Source organism: Watersipora subatra, chromosome 8 (genome assembly GCF_963576615.1).
Source record: "Watersipora subatra chromosome 8, tzWatSuba1.1, whole genome shotgun sequence".
In the NCBI taxonomy this organism is placed as follows: Eukaryota; Metazoa; Bryozoa; class Gymnolaemata; order Cheilostomatida; family Watersiporidae; genus Watersipora; species Watersipora subatra.
In genome coordinates this window covers 57,391,864-57,413,910 of record NC_088715.1, presented here as the reverse complement: position 1 = coordinate 57,413,910, position 22,047 = coordinate 57,391,864, and the positions used below count along the sequence as shown (strand labels likewise).

General features: G+C 53.6%; 13 non-coding genes and 1 pseudogene across 13 annotated transcripts; all 14 read right to left on the bottom strand.

Annotated features, from left to right (window-relative positions):
* Positions 1-861: 861 nt before the first annotated feature.
* On the bottom strand, positions 862-1,053 carry LOC137403008 (U2 spliceosomal RNA). The gene has a single exon (XR_010979555.1). It is a non-coding gene; the product is annotated as a U2 spliceosomal RNA (small nuclear RNA).
* Positions 1,054-2,434: 1,381 nt separating this feature from the next.
* LOC137403005 (U2 spliceosomal RNA) lies at positions 2,435-2,626 on the bottom strand. The gene has a single exon (XR_010979553.1). It is a non-coding gene; the product is annotated as a U2 spliceosomal RNA (small nuclear RNA).
* A 1,299-nt stretch (positions 2,627-3,925) lies between these two features.
* Positions 3,926-4,102, bottom strand: LOC137402942 (U2 spliceosomal RNA; annotated as a pseudogene).
* Positions 4,103-5,823: 1,721 nt separating this feature from the next.
* Positions 5,824-6,015, bottom strand: LOC137403004 (U2 spliceosomal RNA). Its single transcript, XR_010979552.1, has one exon. It is a non-coding gene; the product is annotated as a U2 spliceosomal RNA (small nuclear RNA).
* A 1,305-nt stretch (positions 6,016-7,320) lies between these two features.
* On the bottom strand, positions 7,321-7,512 carry LOC137403003 (U2 spliceosomal RNA). The gene has a single exon (XR_010979551.1). It is a non-coding gene; the product is annotated as a U2 spliceosomal RNA (small nuclear RNA).
* A 1,291-nt stretch (positions 7,513-8,803) lies between these two features.
* LOC137403002 (U2 spliceosomal RNA) lies at positions 8,804-8,995 on the bottom strand. The gene has a single exon (XR_010979550.1). It is a non-coding gene; the product is annotated as a U2 spliceosomal RNA (small nuclear RNA).
* A 1,381-nt stretch (positions 8,996-10,376) lies between these two features.
* Positions 10,377-10,568, bottom strand: LOC137403001 (U2 spliceosomal RNA). Its single transcript, XR_010979549.1, has one exon. It is a non-coding gene; the product is annotated as a U2 spliceosomal RNA (small nuclear RNA).
* Positions 10,569-11,869: 1,301 nt separating this feature from the next.
* LOC137403000 (U2 spliceosomal RNA) lies at positions 11,870-12,061 on the bottom strand. The gene has a single exon (XR_010979548.1). It is a non-coding gene; the product is annotated as a U2 spliceosomal RNA (small nuclear RNA).
* A 1,303-nt stretch (positions 12,062-13,364) lies between these two features.
* LOC137402999 (U2 spliceosomal RNA) lies at positions 13,365-13,556 on the bottom strand. The gene has a single exon (XR_010979547.1). It is a non-coding gene; the product is annotated as a U2 spliceosomal RNA (small nuclear RNA).
* A 1,297-nt stretch (positions 13,557-14,853) lies between these two features.
* On the bottom strand, positions 14,854-15,045 carry LOC137402998 (U2 spliceosomal RNA). Its single transcript, XR_010979546.1, has one exon. It is a non-coding gene; the product is annotated as a U2 spliceosomal RNA (small nuclear RNA).
* Positions 15,046-16,426: 1,381 nt separating this feature from the next.
* LOC137402997 (U2 spliceosomal RNA) lies at positions 16,427-16,618 on the bottom strand. Its single transcript, XR_010979545.1, has one exon. It is a non-coding gene; the product is annotated as a U2 spliceosomal RNA (small nuclear RNA).
* Positions 16,619-17,921: 1,303 nt separating this feature from the next.
* LOC137402996 (U2 spliceosomal RNA) lies at positions 17,922-18,113 on the bottom strand. The gene has a single exon (XR_010979544.1). It is a non-coding gene; the product is annotated as a U2 spliceosomal RNA (small nuclear RNA).
* Positions 18,114-19,412: 1,299 nt separating this feature from the next.
* LOC137402990 (U2 spliceosomal RNA) lies at positions 19,413-19,604 on the bottom strand. Its single transcript, XR_010979540.1, has one exon. It is a non-coding gene; the product is annotated as a U2 spliceosomal RNA (small nuclear RNA).
* Positions 19,605-20,905: 1,301 nt separating this feature from the next.
* On the bottom strand, positions 20,906-21,097 carry LOC137402978 (U2 spliceosomal RNA). The gene has a single exon (XR_010979539.1). It is a non-coding gene; the product is annotated as a U2 spliceosomal RNA (small nuclear RNA).
* Between the last annotated feature and the right edge of the window lie 950 nt (positions 21,098-22,047).

The window sequence follows — 22,047 nt, the reverse complement described above, 5'->3', positions numbered from 1 at the left end:
AAGTCGTCTCCCTCTCTTCGTTAAGCCTATACGCGAGTGCTAGCCTTTTCGTTTCTCCTAGCTAGTTACGTAATAACGCTTCTAATCTCGTCGCGGGTAGAGTAGCGAGGAGTCTACTCGTCTTGGTCATTCTTTCGAAGTCGTCCCCCCTCCCCCTCCCCGCCCTTCGTTAAGGCTATTTCTGATATATATATATACATATATATATATATATATATATATATATATATATATATATACAAATGTAGATCAAAGTTTTCATTATTCGTAGTTTTCGACTACTAAAGAAGCGCGTAGATAGAACGGGTCGGTTCGTCTCGGGCGATTTCCGCCCCGAACGAAACCTTTGCGGTCTCTCGTCTGTCCGCTCGCCACCCGCTCACCCCGAACACCCCAACACCCAACACCCAACGTCTATAGAAATAAACGTAGGCGAAGGGCTGGCGATGCGCGAGCGCGTGACCGGGGAAAGAGGGCGAGGGCGGAGGCGGCGACGAAAGTTTCGGAGCGACGGCTGAGCGCTTAGTCGAAAGCGAACGCGCGCGAAACGGGCGCTCGATCGCGGCGAACGCTAGTCGGCGCGGCTAACGGGCGTCGAAGAAGCGCCCGCGTAGTCGCCGGCGCCTCGCTTTCACGCTTTTCGCCTAGTTAAAATCGGAGCTGTCCCCCTCGCGCTCCGCGTCGTTTTTTTCGCGAATTCGGGAAGAATTTACGCGCTAAGCGCGTTAATTTAAAGCGCCGCCTCGCGGCAAAAGATTTTTTTCCGGTAGGCGCGTGGGTAGGTAGGTAGGTAGGTAGGTAGGCGAGTAGGTAGGCGAGTAGGTAGGTTCAGTTTATCTTTCGTTTCGTGCCTCCCGACGAGGGGAGTGGGCCGTGCTCGGAGGTACTGCGATACCGAGACAACCCGTGACGGAGCCGAAGCAAGCTTCCGCGCTCCATCTCGTTCCAAAAATCAGATTAATATCGTAGCGGCGCGATGCGCCGCGAATCAGATATTAAACTGATTAGAACAGATACTACACTTTGATCTTAGCCAATAGGCCGAGAAGCGATAAATTGCCCGGACGGCCGTCCGTCGCTCAGTCGCGGCCGATTCGCCGCCGAGCGAGTGTCCCCGTTTAGGGCGAACGAGCCGCTCGAAGAAACCGAGAGGCCTCGCCGGGGCCGAAGACTAGTCGCGTTTTTTCCGGTCCGCCCGTCTCGCCGAAGCGGTCCGGCCTACCTCGACTAGTTCGGAGTCGGTCTCTCGCTCGTCCCGTTCAGTAACTGGCGCGAAAGCGCCAACTTTTAAACTCCCTTCGGCGTATTTAGAAAACTTTTAGATTCGCCTTTACTCTCTTTACGGTATAGATGTAATTAAAGGATTTCGGCATTCGCGCGCGCCGAGAGTGGCCTATTCGCTTCTCCTAGCTAGTTACGTAATAACGCTTCTAATCTCGACGCGGGTAGTACCGAAGCTATTCTCACCGGCCTTTCTCTTTCGAAGTCGTCTCCCTCTCTTCGTTAAGCCTATACGCGAGTGCTAGCCTTTTCGTTTCTCCTAGCTAGTTACGTAATAACGCTTCTAATCTCGTCGCGGGTAGAGTAGCGAGGAGTCTACTCGTCTTGGTCATTCTTTCGAAGTCGTCCCCCCTCCCCCTCCCCGCCCTTCGTTAAGGCTATTTCTGATATATATATATACATATATATATATATATATATATATATATATATATATATATATACAAATGTAGATCAAAGTTTTCATTATTCGTAGTTTTCGACTACTAAAGAAGCGCGTAGATAGAACGGGTCGGTTCGTCTCGGGCGATTTCCGCCCCGAACGAAACCTTTGCGGTCTCTCGTCTGTCCGCTCGCCACCCGCTCACCCCGAACACCCCAACACCCAACACCCAACACCCAACACCCAACACCCAACACCCAACACCCAACACCCAACACCCAACACCCAACACCCAACACCCAACACCCAACACCCAACGTCTATAGAAATAAACGTAGGCGAAGGGCTGGCGATGCGCGAGCGCGTGACCGGGGAAAGAGGGCGAGGGCGGAGGCGGCGACGAAAGTTTCGGAGCGACGGCTGAGCGCTTAGTCGAAAGCGAACGCGCGCGAAACGGGCGCTCGATCGCGGCGAACGCTAGTCGGCGCGGCTAACGGGCGTCGAAGAAGCGCCCGCGTAGTCGCTGGCGCCTCGCTTTCACGCTTTTCGCCTAGTTAAAATCGGAGCTGTCCCCCTCGCGCTCCGCGTCGTTTTTTTCGCGAATTCGGGAAGAATTTACGCGCTAAGCGCGTTAATTTAAAGCGCCGCCTCGCGGCAAAAGATTTTTTTCCGGTAGGCGCGTGGGTAGGTAGGTAGGTAGGTAGGTAGGTAGGCGAGTAGGTAGGCGAGTAGGTAGGTTCAGTTTATCTTTCGTTTCGTGCCTCCCGACGAGGGGAGTGGGCCGTGCTCGGAGGTACTGCGATACCGAGACAACCCGTGACGGAGCCGAAGCAAGCTTCCGCGCTCCATCTCGTTCCAAAAATCAGATTAATATCGTAGCGGCGCGATGCGCCGCGAATCAGATATTAAACTGATTAGAACAGATACTACACTTTGATCTTAGCCAATAGGCCGAGAAGCGATAAATTGCCCGGACGGCCGTCCGTCGCTCAGTCGCGGCCGATTCGCCGCCGAGCGAGTGTCCCCGTTTAGGGCGAACGAGCCGCTCGAAGAAACCGAGAGGCCTCGCCGGGGCCGAAGACTAGTCGCGTTTTTTCCGGTCCGCCCGTCTCGCCGAAGCGGTCCGGCCTACCTCGACTAGTTCGGAGTCGGTCTCTCGCTCGTCCCGTTCAGTAACTGGCGCGAAAGCGCCAACTTTTAAACTCCCTTCGGCGTATTTAGAAAACTTTTAGATTCGCCTTTACTCTCTTTACGGTATAGATGTAATTAAAGGATTTCGGCATTCGCGCGCGCCGAGAGTGGCCTATTCGCTTCTCCTAGCTAGTTACGTAATAACGCTTCTAATCTCGACGCGGGTAGTACCGAAGCTATTCTCACCGGCCTTTCTCTTTCGAAGTCGTCTCCCTCTCTTCGTTAAGCCTATACGCGAGTGCTAGCCTTTTCGTTTCTCCTAGCTAGTTACGTAATAACGCTTCTAATCTCGTCGCGGGTAGAGTAGCGAGGAGTCTACTCGTCTTGGTCATTCTTTCGAAGTCGTCCCCCCTCCCCCTCCCCGCCCTTCGTTAAGGCTATTTCTGATATATATATATACATATATATATATATATATATATATATATATATATATATATACAAATGTAGATCAAAGTTTTCATTATTCGTAGTTTTCGACTACTAAAGAAGCGCGTAGATAGAACGGGTCGGTTCGTCTCGGGCGATTTCCGCCCCGAACGAAACCTTTGCGGTCTCTCGTCTGTCCGCTCGCCACCCGCTCACCCCGAACACCCCAACACCCCAACACCCAACACCCAACGTCTATAGAAATAAACGTAGGCGAAGGGCTGGCGATGCGCGAGCGCGTGACCGGGGAAAGAGGGCGAGGGCGGAGGCGGCGACGAAAGTTTCGGAGCGACGGCTGAGCGCTTAGTCGAAAGCGAACGCGCGCGAAACGGGCGCTCGATCGCGGCGAACGCTAGTCGGCGCGGCTAACGGGCGTCGAAGAAGCGCCCGCGTAGTCGCCGGCGCCTCGCTTTCACGCTTTTCGCCTAGTTAAAATCGGAGCTGTCCCCCTCGCGCTCCGCGTCGTTTTTTTCGCGAATTCGGGAAGAATTTACGCGCTAAGCGCGTTAATTTAAAGCGCCGCCTCGCGGCAAAAGATTTTTTTCCGGTAGGCGCGTGGGTAGGTAGGTAGGTAGGTAGGTAGGCGAGTAGGTAGGCGAGTAGGTAGGTTCAGTTTATCTTTCGTTTCGTGCCTCCCGACGAGGGGAGTGGGCCGTGCTCGGAGGTACTGCGATACCGAGACAACCCGTGACGGAGCCGAAGCAAGCTTCCGCGCTCCATCTCGTTCCAAAAATCAGATTAATATCGTAGCGGCGCGATGCGCCGCGAATCAGATATTAAACTGATTAGAACAGATACTCCTGTTTTATGACATGGAGTGGGGCTGACCTCGACGATATTGGCTTTTCGCCAAAGTCAGCCCCCCAAGGGTTGTCAACCCCTGGAATTTATTGCAGGGCGGTAATTTACCTTGCCAGGTCATCACGAATGTCCGAGGTACAACGACCACCGAAACTTCCAAGGACTCGTGGAGCATTTGAATGCTCTGGCCTGGCCGGCACCCCGGGTGGGAATCCCTAGTGCGGGCCCGGATGTGACCGCTCGCCTGCCACGCGGGTGTTTCGGGGGGCTGTGCAATGAAACACCTGCAAGACCGCCGTGCAGCACGAATGCTACACTTTGATCTTAGCCAATAGGCCGAGAAGCGATAAATTGCCCGGACGGCCGTCCGTCGCTCAGTCGCGGCCGACTCGCCGCCGAGCGAGTGTCCCCGTTTAGGGCGAACGAGCCGCTCGAAGAAACCGAGAGGCCTCGCCGGGGCCGAAGACTAGTCGCGTTTTTTCCGGTCCGCCCGTCTCGCCGAAGCGGTCCGGCCTACCTCGACTAGTTCGGAGTCGGTCTCTCGCTCGTCCCGTTCAGTAACTGGCGCGAAAGCGCCAACTTTTAAACTCCCTTCGGCGTATTTAGAAAACTTTTAGATTCGCCTTTACTCTCTTTACGGTATAGATGTAATTAAAGGATTTCGGCATTCGCGCGCGCCGAGAGTGGCCTATTCGCTTCTCCTAGCTAGTTACGTAATAACGCTTCTAATCTCGACGCGGGTAGTACCGAAGCTATTCTCACCGGCCTTTCTCTTTCGAAGTCGTCTCCCTCTCTTCGTTAAGCCTATACGCGAGTGCTAGCCTTTTCGTTTCTCCTAGCTAGTTACGTAATAACGCTTCTAATCTCGTCGCGGGTAGAGTAGCGAGGAGTCTACTCGTCTTGGTCATTCTTTCGAAGTCGTCCCCCCTCCCCCTCCCCGCCCTTCGTTAAGGCTATTTCTGATATATATATATACATATATATATATATATATATATATATATATATATATATATATATATATATATACAAATGTAGATCAAAGTTTTCATTATTCGTAGTTTTCGACTACTAAAGAAGCGCGTAGATAGAACGGGTCGGTTCGTCTCGGGCGATTTCCGCCCCGAACGAAACCTTTGCGGTCTCTCGTCTGTCCGCTCGCCACCCGCTCACCCCGAACACCCCAACACCCAACACCCAACACCCAACACCCAACACCCAACACCCAACACCCAACACCCAACACCCAACACCCAACACCCAACACCCAACACCCAACACCCAACGTCTATAGAAATAAACGTAGGCGAAGGGCTGGCGATGCGCGAGCGCGTGACCGGGGAAAGAGGGCGAGGGCGGAGGCGGCGACGAAAGTTTCGGAGCGACGGCTGAGCGCTTAGTCGAAAGCGAACGCGCGCGAAACGGGCGCTCGATCGCGGCGAACGCTAGTCGGCGCGGCTAACGGGCGTCGAAGAAGCGCCCGCGTAGTCGCTGGCGCCTCGCTTTCACGCTTTTCGCCTAGTTAAAATCGGAGCTGTCCCCCTCGCGCTCCGCGTCGTTTTTTTCGCGAATTCGGGAAGAATTTACGCGCTAAGCGCGTTAATTTAAAGCGCCGCCTCGCGGCAAAAGATTTTTTTCCGGTAGGCGCGTGGGTAGGTAGGTAGGTAGGTAGGTAGGTAGGCGAGTAGGTAGGCGAGTAGGTAGGTTCAGTTTATCTTTCGTTTCGTGCCTCCCGACGAGGGGAGTGGGCCGTGCTCGGAGGTACTGCGATACCGAGACAACCCGTGACGGAGCCGAAGCAAGCTTCCGCGCTCCATCTCGTTCCAAAAATCAGATTAATATCGTAGCGGCGCGATGCGCCGCGAATCAGATATTAAACTGATTAGAACAGATACTACACTTTGATCTTAGCCAATAGGCCGAGAAGCGATAAATTGCCCGGACGGCCGTCCGTCGCTCAGTCGCGGCCGATTCGCCGCCGAGCGAGTGTCCCCGTTTAGGGCGAACGAGCCGCTCGAAGAAACCGAGAGGCCTCGCCGGGGCCGAAGACTAGTCGCGTTTTTTCCGGTCCGCCCGTCTCGCCGAAGCGGTCCGGCCTACCTCGACTAGTTCGGAGTCGGTCTCTCGCTCGTCCCGTTCAGTAACTGGCGCGAAAGCGCCAACTTTTAAACTCCCTTCGGCGTATTTAGAAAACTTTTAGATTCGCCTTTACTCTCTTTACGGTATAGATGTAATTAAAGGATTTCGGCATTCGCGCGCGCCGAGAGTGGCCTATTCGCTTCTCCTAGCTAGTTACGTAATAACGCTTCTAATCTCGACGCGGGTAGTACCGAAGCTATTCTCACCGGCCTTTCTCTTTCGAAGTCGTCTCCCTCTCTTCGTTAAGCCTATACGCGAGTGCTAGCCTTTTCGTTTCTCCTAGCTAGTTACGTAATAACGCTTCTAATCTCGTCGCGGGTAGAGTAGCGAGGAGTCTACTCGTCTTGGTCATTCTTTCGAAGTCGTCCCCCCTCCCCCTCCCCGCCCTTCGTTAAGGCTATTTCTGATATATATATATACATATATATATATATATATATATATATATATATATATATATATACAAATGTAGATCAAAGTTTTCATTATTCGTAGTTTTCGACTACTAAAGAAGCGCGTAGATAGAACGGGTCGGTTCGTCTCGGGCGATTTCCGCCCCGAACGAAACCTTTGCGGTCTCTCGTCTGTCCGCTCGCCACCCGCTCACCCCGAACACCCCAACACCCCAACACCCAACACCCAACGTCTATAGAAATAAACGTAGGCGAAGGGCTGGCGATGCGCGAGCGCGTGACCGGGGAAAGAGGGCGAGGGCGGAGGCGGCGACGAAAGTTTCGGAGCGACGGCTGAGCGCTTAGTCGAAAGCGAACGCGCGCGAAACGGGCGCTCGATCGCGGCGAACGCTAGTCGGCGCGGCTAACGGGCGTCGAAGAAGCGCCCGCGTAGTCGCCGGCGCCTCGCTTTCACGCTTTTCGCCTAGTTAAAATCGGAGCTGTCCCCCTCGCGCTCCGCGTCGTTTTTTTCGCGAATTCGGGAAGAATTTACGCGCTAAGCGCGTTAATTTAAAGCGCCGCCTCGCGGCAAAAGATTTTTTTCCGGTAGGCGCGTGGGTAGGTAGGTAGGTAGGTAGGTAGGTAGGCGAGTAGGTAGGCGAGTAGGTAGGTTCAGTTTATCTTTCGTTTCGTGCCTCCCGACGAGGGGAGTGGGCCGTGCTCGGAGGTACTGCGATACCGAGACAACCCGTGACGGAGCCGAAGCAAGCTTCCGCGCTCCATCTCGTTCCAAAAATCAGATTAATATCGTAGCGGCGCGATGCGCCGCGAATCAGATATTAAACTGATTAGAACAGATACTACACTTTGATCTTAGCCAATAGGCCGAGAAGCGATAAATTGCCCGGACGGCCGTCCGTCGCTCAGTCGCGGCCGATTCGCCGCCGAGCGAGTGTCCCCGTTTAGGGCGAACGAGCCGCTCGAAGAAACCGAGAGGCCTCGCCGGGGCCGAAGACTAGTCGCGTTTTTTCCGGTCCGCCCGTCTCGCCGAAGCGGTCCGGCCTACCTCGACTAGTTCGGAGTCGGTCTCTCGCTCGTCCCGTTCAGTAACTGGCGCGAAAGCGCCAACTTTTAAACTCCCTTCGGCGTATTTAGAAAACTTTTAGATTCGCCTTTACTCTCTTTACGGTATAGATGTAATTAAAGGATTTCGGCATTCGCGCGCGCCGAGAGTGGCCTATTCGCTTCTCCTAGCTAGTTACGTAATAACGCTTCTAATCTCGACGCGGGTAGTACCGAAGCTATTCTCACCGGCCTTTCTCTTTCGAAGTCGTCTCCCTCTCTTCGTTAAGCCTATACGCGAGTGCTAGCCTTTTCGTTTCTCCTAGCTAGTTACGTAATAACGCTTCTAATCTCGTCGCGGGTAGAGTAGCGAGGAGTCTACTCGTCTTGGTCATTCTTTCGAAGTCGTCCCCCCTCCCCCTCCCCGCCCTTCGTTAAGGCTATTTCTGATATATATATATACATATATATATATATATATATATATATATATATATATATATACAAATGTAGATCAAAGTTTTCATTATTCGTAGTTTTCGACTACTAAAGAAGCGCGTAGATAGAACGGGTCGGTTCGTCTCGGGCGATTTCCGCCCCGAACGAAACCTTTGCGGTCTCTCGTCTGTCCGCTCGCCACCCGCTCACCCCGAACACCCCAACACCCAACACCCAACGTCTATAGAAATAAACGTAGGCGAAGGGCTGGCGATGCGCGAGCGCGTGACCGGGGAAAGAGGGCGAGGGCGGAGGCGGCGACGAAAGTTTCGGAGCGACGGCTGAGCGCTTAGTCGAAAGCGAACGCGCGCGAAACGGGCGCTCGATCGCGGCGAACGCTAGTCGGCGCGGCTAACGGGCGTCGAAGAAGCGCCCGCGTAGTCGCCGGCGCCTCGCTTTCACGCTTTTCGCCTAGTTAAAATCGGAGCTGTCCCCCTCGCGCTCCGCGTCGTTTTTTTCGCGAATTCGGGAAGAATTTACGCGCTAAGCGCGTTAATTTAAAGCGCCGCCTCGCGGCAAAAGATTTTTTTCCGGTAGGCGCGTGGGTAGGTAGGTAGGTAGGTAGGTAGGCGAGTAGGTAGGCGAGTAGGTAGGTTCAGTTTATCTTTCGTTTCGTGCCTCCCGACGAGGGGAGTGGGCCGTGCTCGGAGGTACTGCGATACCGAGACAACCCGTGACGGAGCCGAAGCAAGCTTCCGCGCTCCATCTCGTTCCAAAAATCAGATTAATATCGTAGCGGCGCGATGCGCCGCGAATCAGATATTAAACTGATTAGAACAGATACTACACTTTGATCTTAGCCAATAGGCCGAGAAGCGATAAATTGCCCGGACGGCCGTCCGTCGCTCAGTCGCGGCCGATTCGCCGCCGAGCGAGTGTCCCCGTTTAGGGCGAACGAGCCGCTCGAAGAAACCGAGAGGCCTCGCCGGGGCCGAAGACTAGTCGCGTTTTTTCCGGTCCGCCCGTCTCGCCGAAGCGGTCCGGCCTACCTCGACTAGTTCGGAGTCGGTCTCTCGCTCGTCCCGTTCAGTAACTGGCGCGAAAGCGCCAACTTTTAAACTCCCTTCGGCGTATTTAGAAAACTTTTAGATTCGCCTTTACTCTCTTTACGGTATAGATGTAATTAAAGGATTTCGGCATTCGCGCGCGCCGAGAGTGGCCTATTCGCTTCTCCTAGCTAGTTACGTAATAACGCTTCTAATCTCGACGCGGGTAGTACCGAAGCTATTCTCACCGGCCTTTCTCTTTCGAAGTCGTCTCCCTCTCTTCGTTAAGCCTATACGCGAGTGCTAGCCTTTTCGTTTCTCCTAGCTAGTTACGTAATAACGCTTCTAATCTCGTCGCGGGTAGAGTAGCGAGGAGTCTACTCGTCTTGGTCATTCTTTCGAAGTCGTCCCCCCTCCCCCTCCCCGCCCTTCGTTAAGGCTATTTCTGATATATATATATACATATATATATATATATATATATATATATATATATATATATATACAAATGTAGATCAAAGTTTTCATTATTCGTAGTTTTCGACTACTAAAGAAGCGCGTAGATAGAACGGGTCGGTTCGTCTCGGGCGATTTCCGCCCCGAACGAAACCTTTGCGGTCTCTCGTCTGTCCGCTCGCCACCCGCTCACCCCGAACACCCCAACACCCAACACCCAACACCCAACACCCAACACCCAACACCCAACACCCAACACCCAACACCCAACACCCAACACCCAACACCCAACACCCAACACCCAACGTCTATAGAAATAAACGTAGGCGAAGGGCTGGCGATGCGCGAGCGCGTGACCGGGGAAAGAGGGCGAGGGCGGAGGCGGCGACGAAAGTTTCGGAGCGACGGCTGAGCGCTTAGTCGAAAGCGAACGCGCGCGAAACGGGCGCTCGATCGCGGCGAACGCTAGTCGGCGCGGCTAACGGGCGTCGAAGAAGCGCCCGCGTAGTCGCTGGCGCCTCGCTTTCACGCTTTTCGCCTAGTTAAAATCGGAGCTGTCCCCCTCGCGCTCCGCGTCGTTTTTTTCGCGAATTCGGGAAGAATTTACGCGCTAAGCGCGTTAATTTAAAGCGCCGCCTCGCGGCAAAAGATTTTTTTCCGGTAGGCGCGTGGGTAGGTAGGTAGGTAGGTAGGTAGGTAGGCGAGTAGGTAGGCGAGTAGGTAGGTTCAGTTTATCTTTCGTTTCGTGCCTCCCGACGAGGGGAGTGGGCCGTGCTCGGAGGTACTGCGATACCGAGACAACCCGTGACGGAGCCGAAGCAAGCTTCCGCGCTCCATCTCGTTCCAAAAATCAGATTAATATCGTAGCGGCGCGATGCGCCGCGAATCAGATATTAAACTGATTAGAACAGATACTACACTTTGATCTTAGCCAATAGGCCGAGAAGCGATAAATTGCCCGGACGGCCGTCCGTCGCTCAGTCGCGGCCGATTCGCCGCCGAGCGAGTGTCCCCGTTTAGGGCGAACGAGCCGCTCGAAGAAACCGAGAGGCCTCGCCGGGGCCGAAGACTAGTCGCGTTTTTTCCGGTCCGCCCGTCTCGCCGAAGCGGTCCGGCCTACCTCGACTAGTTCGGAGTCGGTCTCTCGCTCGTCCCGTTCAGTAACTGGCGCGAAAGCGCCAACTTTTAAACTCCCTTCGGCGTATTTAGAAAACTTTTAGATTCGCCTTTACTCTCTTTACGGTATAGATGTAATTAAAGGATTTCGGCATTCGCGCGCGCCGAGAGTGGCCTATTCGCTTCTCCTAGCTAGTTACGTAATAACGCTTCTAATCTCGACGCGGGTAGTACCGAAGCTATTCTCACCGGCCTTTCTCTTTCGAAGTCGTCTCCCTCTCTTCGTTAAGCCTATACGCGAGTGCTAGCCTTTTCGTTTCTCCTAGCTAGTTACGTAATAACGCTTCTAATCTCGTCGCGGGTAGAGTAGCGAGGAGTCTACTCGTCTTGGTCATTCTTTCGAAGTCGTCCCCCCTCCCCCTCCCCGCCCTTCGTTAAGGCTATTTCTGATATATATATATACATATATATATATATATATATATATATATATATATATATACAAATGTAGATCAAAGTTTTCATTATTCGTAGTTTTCGACTACTAAAGAAGCGCGTAGATAGAACGGGTCGGTTCGTCTCGGGCGATTTCCGCCCCGAACGAAACCTTTGCGGTCTCTCGTCTGTCCGCTCGCCACCCGCTCACCCCGAACACCCCAACACCCCAACACCCAACACCCAACGTCTATAGAAATAAACGTAGGCGAAGGGCTGGCGATGCGCGAGCGCGTGACCGGGGAAAGAGGGCGAGGGCGGAGGCGGCGACGAAAGTTTCGGAGCGACGGCTGAGCGCTTAGTCGAAAGCGAACGCGCGCGAAACGGGCGCTCGATCGCGGCGAACGCTAGTCGGCGCGGCTAACGGGCGTCGAAGAAGCGCCCGCGTAGTCGCCGGCGCCTCGCTTTCACGCTTTTCGCCTAGTTAAAATCGGAGCTGTCCCCCTCGCGCTCCGCGTCGTTTTTTTCGCGAATTCGGGAAGAATTTACGCGCTAAGCGCGTTAATTTAAAGCGCCGCCTCGCGGCAAAAGATTTTTTTCCGGTAGGCGCGTGGGTAGGTAGGTAGGTAGGTAGGTAGGTAGGCGAGTAGGTAGGCGAGTAGGTAGGTTCAGTTTATCTTTCGTTTCGTGCCTCCCGACGAGGGGAGTGGGCCGTGCTCGGAGGTACTGCGATACCGAGACAACCCGTGACGGAGCCGAAGCAAGCTTCCGCGCTCCATCTCGTTCCAAAAATCAGATTAATATCGTAGCGGCGCGATGCGCCGCGAATCAGATATTAAACTGATTAGAACAGATACTACACTTTGATCTTAGCCAATAGGCCGAGAAGCGATAAATTGCCCGGACGGCCGTCCGTCGCTCAGTCGCGGCCGATTCGCCGCCGAGCGAGTGTCCCCGTTTAGGGCGAACGAGCCGCTCGAAGAAACCGAGAGGCCTCGCCGGGGCCGAAGACTAGTCGCGTTTTTTCCGGTCCGCCCGTCTCGCCGAAGCGGTCCGGCCTACCTCGACTAGTTCGGAGTCGGTCTCTCGCTCGTCCCGTTCAGTAACTGGCGCGAAAGCGCCAACTTTTAAACTCCCTTCGGCGTATTTAGAAAACTTTTAGATTCGCCTTTACTCTCTTTACGGTATAGATGTAATTAAAGGATTTCGGCATTCGCGCGCGCCGAGAGTGGCCTATTCGCTTCTCCTAGCTAGTTACGTAATAACGCTTCTAATCTCGACGCGGGTAGTACCGAAGCTATTCTCACCGGCCTTTCTCTTTCGAAGTCGTCTCCCTCTCTTCGTTAAGCCTATACGCGAGTGCTAGCCTTTTCGTTTCTCCTAGCTAGTTACGTAATAACGCTTCTAATCTCGTCGCGGGTAGAGTAGCGAGGAGTCTACTCGTCTTGGTCATTCTTTCGAAGTCGTCCCCCCTCCCCCTCCCCGCCCTTCGTTAAGGCTATTTCTGATATATATATATACATATATATATATATATATATATATATATATATATATATATATATACAAATGTAGATCAAAGTTTTCATTATTCGTAGTTTTCGACTACTAAAGAAGCGCGTAGATAGAACGGGTCGGTTCGTCTCGGGCGATTTCCGCCCCGAACGAAACCTTTGCGGTCTCTCGTCTGTCCGCTCGCCACCCGCTCACCCCGAACACCCCAACACCCCAACACCCAACACCCAACGTCTATAGAAATAAACGTAGGCGAAGGGCTGGCGATGCGCGAGCGCGTGACCGGGGAAAGAGGGCGAGGGCGGAGGCGGCGACGAAAGTTTCGGAGCGACGGCTGAGCGCTTAGTCGAAAGCGAACGCGCGCGAAACGGGCGCTCGATCGCGGCGAACGCTAGTCGGCGCGGCTAACGGGCGTCGAAGAAGCGCCCGCGTAGTCGCCGGCGCCTCGCTTTCACGCTTTTCGCCTAGTTAAAATCGGAGCTGTCCCCCTCGCGCTCCGCGTCGTTTTTTTCGCGAATTCGGGAAGAATTTACGCGCTAAGCGCGTTAATTTAAAGCGCCGCCTCGCGGCAAAAGATTTTTTTCCGGTAGGCGCGTGGGTAGGTAGGTAGGTAGGTAGGTAGGCGAGTAGGTAGGCGAGTAGGTAGGTTCAGTTTATCTTTCGTTTCGTGCCTCCCGACGAGGGGAGTGGGCCGTGCTCGGAGGTACTGCGATACCGAGACAACCCGTGACGGAGCCGAAGCAAGCTTCCGCGCTCCATCTCGTTCCAAAAATCAGATTAATATCGTAGCGGCGCGATGCGCCGCGAATCAGATATTAAACTGATTAGAACAGATACTACACTTTGATCTTAGCCAATAGGCCGAGAAGCGATAAATTGCCCGGACGGCCGTCCGTCGCTCAGTCGCGGCCGATTCGCCGCCGAGCGAGTGTCCCCGTTTAGGGCGAACGAGCCGCTCGAAGAAACCGAGAGGCCTCGCCGGGGCCGAAGACTAGTCGCGTTTTTTCCGGTCCGCCCGTCTCGCCGAAGCGGTCCGGCCTACCTCGACTAGTTCGGAGTCGGTCTCTCGCTCGTCCCGTTCAGTAACTGGCGCGAAAGCGCCAACTTTTAAACTCCCTTCGGCGTATTTAGAAAACTTTTAGATTCGCCTTTACTCTCTTTACGGTATAGATGTAATTAAAGGATTTCGGCATTCGCGCGCGCCGAGAGTGGCCTATTCGCTTCTCCTAGCTAGTTACGTAATAACGCTTCTAATCTCGACGCGGGTAGTACCGAAGCTATTCTCACCGGCCTTTCTCTTTCGAAGTCGTCTCCCTCTCTTCGTTAAGCCTATACGCGAGTGCTAGCCTTTTCGTTTCTCCTAGCTAGTTACGTAATAACGCTTCTAATCTCGTCGCGGGTAGAGTAGCGAGGAGTCTACTCGTCTTGGTCATTCTTTCGAAGTCGTCCCCCCTCCCCCTCCCCGCCCTTCGTTAAGGCTATTTCTGATATATATATATACATATATATATATATATATATATATATATATATATATATACAAATGTAGATCAAAGTTTTCATTATTCGTAGTTTTCGACTACTAAAGAAGCGCGTAGATAGAACGGGTCGGTTCGTCTCGGGCGATTTCCGCCCCGAACGAAACCTTTGCGGTCTCTCGTCTGTCCGCTCGCCACCCGCTCACCCCGAACACCCCAACACCCCAACACCCAACACCCAACGTCTATAGAAATAAACGTAGGCGAAGGGCTGGCGATGCGCGAGCGCGTGACCGGGGAAAGAGGGCGAGGGCGGAGGCGGCGACGAAAGTTTCGGAGCGACGGCTGAGCGCTTAGTCGAAAGCGAACGCGCGCGAAACGGGCGCTCGATCGCGGCGAACGCTAGTCGGCGCGGCTAACGGGCGTCGAAGAAGCGCCCGCGTAGTCGCCGGCGCCTCGCTTTCACGCTTTTCGCCTAGTTAAAATCGGAGCTGTCCCCCTCGCGCTCCGCGTCGTTTTTTTCGCGAATTCGGGAAGAATTTACGCGCTAAGCGCGTTAATTTAAAGCGCCGCCTCGCGGCAAAAGATTTTTTTCCGGTAGGCGCGTGGGTAGGTAGGTAGGTAGGTAGGTAGGCGAGTAGGTAGGCGAGTAGGTAGGTTCAGTTTATCTTTCGTTTCGTGCCTCCCGACGAGGGGAGTGGGCCGTGCTCGGAGGTACTGCGATACCGAGACAACCCGTGACGGAGCCGAAGCAAGCTTCCGCGCTCCATCTCGTTCCAAAAATCAGATTAATATCGTAGCGGCGCGATGCGCCGCGAATCAGATATTAAACTGATTAGAACAGATACTACACTTTGATCTTAGCCAATAGGCCGAGAAGCGATAAATTGCCCGGACGGCCGTCCGTCGCTCAGTCGCGGCCGATTCGCCGCCGAGCGAGTGTCCCCGTTTAGGGCGAACGAGCCGCTCGAAGAAACCGAGAGGCCTCGCCGGGGCCGAAGACTAGTCGCGTTTTTTCCGGTCCGCCCGTCTCGCCGAAGCGGTCCGGCCTACCTCGACTAGTTCGGAGTCGGTCTCTCGCTCGTCCCGTTCAGTAACTGGCGCGAAAGCGCCAACTTTTAAACTCCCTTCGGCGTATTTAGAAAACTTTTAGATTCGCCTTTACTCTCTTTACGGTATAGATGTAATTAAAGGATTTCGGCATTCGCGCGCGCCGAGAGTGGCCTATTCGCTTCTCCTAGCTAGTTACGTAATAACGCTTCTAATCTCGACGCGGGTAGTACCGAAGCTATTCTCACCGGCCTTTCTCTTTCGAAGTCGTCTCCCTCTCTTCGTTAAGCCTATACGCGAGTGCTAGCCTTTTCGTTTCTCCTAGCTAGTTACGTAATAACGCTTCTAATCTCGTCGCGGGTAGAGTAGCGAGGAGTCTACTCGTCTTGGTCATTCTTTCGAAGTCGTCCCCCCTCCCCCTCCCCGCCCTTCGTTAAGGCTATTTCTGATATATATATATACATATATATATATATATATATATATATATATATATATATATATACAAATGTAGATCAAAGTTTTCATTATTCGTAGTTTTCGACTACTAAAGAAGCGCGTAGATAGAACGGGTCGGTTCGTCTCGGGCGATTTCCGCCCCGAACGAAACCTTTGCGGTCTCTCGTCTGTCCGCTCGCCACCCGCTCACCCCGAACACCCCAACACCCAACACCCAACACCCAACACCCAACACCCAACACCCAACACCCAACACCCAACACCCAACACCCAACACCCAACACCCAACACCCAACACCCAACGTCTATAGAAATAAACGTAGGCGAAGGGCTGGCGATGCGCGAGCGCGTGACCGGGGAAAGAGGGCGAGGGCGGAGGCGGCGACGAAAGTTTCGGAGCGACGGCTGAGCGCTTAGTCGAAAGCGAACGCGCGCGAAACGGGCGCTCGATCGCGGCGAACGCTAGTCGGCGCGGCTAACGGGCGTCGAAGAAGCGCCCGCGTAGTCGCTGGCGCCTCGCTTTCACGCTTTTCGCCTAGTTAAAATCGGAGCTGTCCCCCTCGCGCTCCGCGTCGTTTTTTTCGCGAATTCGGGAAGAATTTACGCGCTAAGCGCGTTAATTTAAAGCGCCGCCTCGCGGCAAAAGATTTTTTTCCGGTAGGCGCGTGGGTAGGTAGGTAGGTAGGTAGGTAGGTAGGCGAGTAGGTAGGCGAGTAGGTAGGTTCAGTTTATCTTTCGTTTCGTGCCTCCCGACGAGGGGAGTGGGCCGTGCTCGGAGGTACTGCGATACCGAGACAACCCGTGACGGAGCCGAAGCAAGCTTCCGCGCTCCATCTCGTTCCAAAAATCAGATTAATATCGTAGCGGCGCGATGCGCCGCGAATCAGATATTAAACTGATTAGAACAGATACTACACTTTGATCTTAGCCAATAGGCCGAGAAGCGATAAATTGCCCGGACGGCCGTCCGTCGCTCAGTCGCGGCCGATTCGCCGCCGAGCGAGTGTCCCCGTTTAGGGCGAACGAGCCGCTCGAAGAAACCGAGAGGCCTCGCCGGGGCCGAAGACTAGTCGCGTTTTTTCCGGTCCGCCCGTCTCGCCGAAGCGGTCCGGCCTACCTCGACTAGTTCGGAGTCGGTCTCTCGCTCGTCCCGTTCAGTAACTGGCGCGAAAGCGCCAACTTTTAAACTCCCTTCGGCGTATTTAGAAAACTTTTAGATTCGCCTTTACTCTCTTTACGGTATAGATGTAATTAAAGGATTTCGGCATTCGCGCGCGCCGAGAGTGGCCTATTCGCTTCTCCTAGCTAGTTACGTAATAACGCTTCTAATCTCGACGCGGGTAGTACCGAAGCTATTCTCACCGGCCTTTCTCTTTCGAAGTCGTCTCCCTCTCTTCGTTAAGCCTATACGCGAGTGCTAGCCTTTTCGTTTCTCCTAGCTAGTTACGTAATAACGCTTCTAATCTCGTCGCGGGTAGAGTAGCGAGGAGTCTACTCGTCTTGGTCATTCTTTCGAAGTCGTCCCCCCTCCCCCTCCCCGCCCTTCGTTAAGGCTATTTCTGATATATATATATACATATATATATATATATATATATATATATATATATATATATACAAATGTAGATCAAAGTTTTCATTATTCGTAGTTTTCGACTACTAAAGAAGCGCGTAGATAGAACGGGTCGGTTCGTCTCGGGCGATTTCCGCCCCGAACGAAACCTTTGCGGTCTCTCGTCTGTCCGCTCGCCACCCGCTCACCCCGAACACCCCAACACCCCAACACCCAACACCCAACGTCTATAGAAATAAACGTAGGCGAAGGGCTGGCGATGCGCGAGCGCGTGACCGGGGAAAGAGGGCGAGGGCGGAGGCGGCGACGAAAGTTTCGGAGCGACGGCTGAGCGCTTAGTCGAAAGCGAACGCGCGCGAAACGGGCGCTCGATCGCGGCGAACGCTAGTCGGCGCGGCTAACGGGCGTCGAAGAAGCGCCCGCGTAGTCGCCGGCGCCTCGCTTTCACGCTTTTCGCCTAGTTAAAATCGGAGCTGTCCCCCTCGCGCTCCGCGTCGTTTTTTTCGCGAATTCGGGAAGAATTTACGCGCTAAGCGCGTTAATTTAAAGCGCCGCCTCGCGGCAAAAGATTTTTTTCCGGTAGGCGCGTGGGTAGGTAGGTAGGTAGGTAGGTAGGTAGGCGAGTAGGTAGGCGAGTAGGTAGGTTCAGTTTATCTTTCGTTTCGTGCCTCCCGACGAGGGGAGTGGGCCGTGCTCGGAGGTACTGCGATACCGAGACAACCCGTGACGGAGCCGAAGCAAGCTTCCGCGCTCCATCTCGTTCCAAAAATCAGATTAATATCGTAGCGGCGCGATGCGCCGCGAATCAGATATTAAACTGATTAGAACAGATACTACACTTTGATCTTAGCCAATAGGCCGAGAAGCGATAAATTGCCCGGACGGCCGTCCGTCGCTCAGTCGCGGCCGATTCGCCGCCGAGCGAGTGTCCCCGTTTAGGGCGAACGAGCCGCTCGAAGAAACCGAGAGGCCTCGCCGGGGCCGAAGACTAGTCGCGTTTTTTCCGGTCCGCCCGTCTCGCCGAAGCGGTCCGGCCTACCTCGACTAGTTCGGAGTCGGTCTCTCGCTCGTCCCGTTCAGTAACTGGCGCGAAAGCGCCAACTTTTAAACTCCCTTCGGCGTATTTAGAAAACTTTTAGATTCGCCTTTACTCTCTTTACGGTATAGATGTAATTAAAGGATTTCGGCATTCGCGCGCGCCGAGAGTGGCCTATTCGCTTCTCCTAGCTAGTTACGTAATAACGCTTCTAATCTCGACGCGGGTAGTACCGAAGCTATTCTCACCGGCCTTTCTCTTTCGAAGTCGTCTCCCTCTCTTCGTTAAGCCTATACGCGAGTGCTAGCCTTTTCGTTTCTCCTAGCTAGTTACGTAATAACGCTTCTAATCTCGTCGCGGGTAGAGTAGCGAGGAGTCTACTCGTCTTGGTCATTCTTTCGAAGTCGTCCCCCCTCCCCCTCCCCGCCCTTCGTTAAGGCTATTTCTGATATATATATATACATATATATATATATATATATATATATATATATATATATATACAAATGTAGATCAAAGTTTTCATTATTCGTAGTTTTCGACTACTAAAGAAGCGCGTAGATAGAACGGGTCGGTTCGTCTCGGGCGATTTCCGCCCCGAACGAAACCTTTGCGGTCTCTCGTCTGTCCGCTCGCCACCCGCTCACCCCGAACACCCCAACACCCCAACACCCAACACCCAACGTCTATAGAAATAAACGTAGGCGAAGGGCTGGCGATGCGCGAGCGCGTGACCGGGGAAAGAGGGCGAGGGCGGAGGCGGCGACGAAAGTTTCGGAGCGACGGCTGAGCGCTTAGTCGAAAGCGAACGCGCGCGAAACGGGCGCTCGATCGCGGCGAACGCTAGTCGGCGCGGCTAACGGGCGTCGAAGAAGCGCCCGCGTAGTCGCCGGCGCCTCGCTTTCACGCTTTTCGCCTAGTTAAAATCGGAGCTGTCCCCCTCGCGCTCCGCGTCGTTTTTTTCGCGAATTCGGGAAGAATTTACGCGCTAAGCGCGTTAATTTAAAGCGCCGCCTCGCGGCAAAAGATTTTTTTCCGGTAGGCGCGTGGGTAGGTAGGTAGGTAGGTAGGTAGGCGAGTAGGTAGGCGAGTAGGTAGGTTCAGTTTATCTTTCGTTTCGTGCCTCCCGACGAGGGGAGTGGGCCGTGCTCGGAGGTACTGCGATACCGAGACAACCCGTGACGGAGCCGAAGCAAGCTTCCGCGCTCCATCTCGTTCCAAAAATCAGATTAATATCGTAGCGGCGCGATGCGCCGCGAATCAGATATTAAACTGATTAGAACAGATACTACACTTTGATCTTAGCCAATAGGCCGAGAAGCGATAAATTGCCCGGACGGCCGTCCGTCGCTCAGTCGCGGCCGATTCGCCGCCGAGCGAGTGTCCCCGTTTAGGGCGAACGAGCCGCTCGAAGAAACCGAGAGGCCTCGCCGGGGCCGAAGACTAGTCGCGTTTTTTCCGGTCCGCCCGTCTCGCCGAAGCGGTCCGGCCTACCTCGACTAGTTCGGAGTCGGTCTCTCGCTCGTCCCGTTCAGTAACTGGCGCGAAAGCGCCAACTTTTAAACTCCCTTCGGCGTATTTAGAAAACTTTTAGATTCGCCTTTACTCTCTTTACGGTATAGATGTAATTAAAGGATTTCGGCATTCGCGCGCGCCGAGAGTGGCCTATTCGCTTCTCCTAGCTAGTTACGTAATAACGCTTCTAATCTCGACGCGGGTAGTACCGAAGCTATTCTCACCGGCCTTTCTCTTTCGAAGTCGTCTCCCTCTCTTCGTTAAGCCTATACGCGAGTGCTAGCCTTTTCGTTTCTCCTAGCTAGTTACGTAATAACGCTTCTAATCTCGTCGCGGGTAGAGTAGCGAGGAGTCTACTCGTCTTGGTCATTCTTTCGAAGTCGTCCCCCCTCCCCCTCCCCGCCCTTCGTTAAGGCTATTTCTGATATATATATATACATATATATATATATATATATATATATATATATATATATATATACAAATGTAGATCAAAGTTTTCATTATTCGTAGTTTTCGACTACTAAAGAAGCGCGTAGATAGAACGGGTCGGTTCGTCTCGGGCGATTTCCGCCCCGAACGAAACCTTTGCGGTCTCTCGTCTGTCCGCTCGCCACCCGCTCACCCCGAACACCCCAACACCCCAACACCCAACACCCAACGTCTATAGAAATAAACGTAGGCGAAGGGCTGGCGATGCGCGAGCGCGTGACCGGGGAAAGAGGGCGAGGGCGGAGGCGGCGACGAAAGTTTCGGAGCGACGGCTGAGCGCTTAGTCGAAAGCGAACGCGCGCGAAACGGGCGCTCGATCGCGGCGAACGCTAGTCGGCGCGGCTAACGGGCGTCGAAGAAGCGCCCGCGTAGTCGCCGGCGCCTCGCTTTCACGCTTTTCGCCTAGTTAAAATCGGAGCTGTCCCCCTCGCGCTCCGCGTCGTTTTTTTCGCGAATTCGGGAAGAATTTACGCGCTAAGCGCGTTAATTTAAAGCGCCGCCTCGCGGCAAAAGATTTTTTTCCGGTAGGCGCGTGGGTAGGTAGGTAGGTAGGTAGGTAGGCGAGTAGGTAGGCGAGTAGGTAGGTTCAGTTTATCTTTCGTTTCGTGCCTCCCGACGAGGGGAGTGGGCCGTGCTCGGAGGTACTGCGATACCGAGACAACCCGTGACGGAGCCGAAGCAAGCTTCCGCGCTCCATCTCGTTCCAAAAATCAGATTAATATCGTAGCGGCGCGATGCGCCGCGAATCAGATATTAAACTGATTAGAACAGATACTACACTTTGATCTTAGCCAATAGGCCGAGAAGCGATAAATTGCCCGGACGGCTGTCCGTCGCTCAGTCGCGGCCGATTCGCCGCCGAGCGAGTGTCCCCGTTTAGGGCGAACGAGCCGCTCGAAGAAACCGAGAGGCCTCGCCGGGGCCGAAGACTAGTCGCGTTTTTTCCGGTCCGCCCGTCTCGCCGAAGCGGTCCGGCCTACCTCGACTAGTTCGGAGTCGGTCTCTCGCTCGTCCCGTTCAGTAACTGGCGCGAAAGCGCCAACTTTTAAACTCCCTTCGGCGTATTTAGAAAACTTTTAGATTCGCCTTTACTCTCTTTACGGTATAGATGTAATTAAAGGATTTCGGCATTCGCGCGCGCCGAGAGTGGCCTATTCGCTTCTCCTAGCTAGTTACGTAATAACGCTTCTAATCTCGACGCGGGTAGTACCGAAGCTATTCTCACCGGCCTTTCTCTTTCGAAGTCGTCTCCCTCTCTTCGTTAAGCCTATACGCGAGTGCTAGCCTTTTCGTTTCTCCTAGCTAGTTACGTAATAACGCTTCTAATCTCGTCGCGGGTAGAGTAGCGAGGAGTCTACTCGTCTTGGTCATTCTTTCGAAGTCGTCCCCCCTCCCCCTCCCCGCCCTTCGTTAAGGCTATTTCTGATATATATATATACATATATATATATATATATATATATATATATATATATATATATATATATACAAATGTAGATCAAAGTTTTCATTATTCGTAGTTTTCGACTACTAAAGAAGCGCGTAGATAGAACGGGTCGGTTCGTCTCGGGCGATTTCCGCCCCGAACGAAACCTTTGCGGTCTCTCGTCTGTCCGCTCGCCACCCGCTCACCCCGAACACCCCAACACCCAACACCCAACACCCAACACCCAACACCCAACACCCAACACCCAACACCCAACACCCAACACCCAACACCCAACACCCAACGTCTATAGAAATAAACGTAGGCGAAGGGCT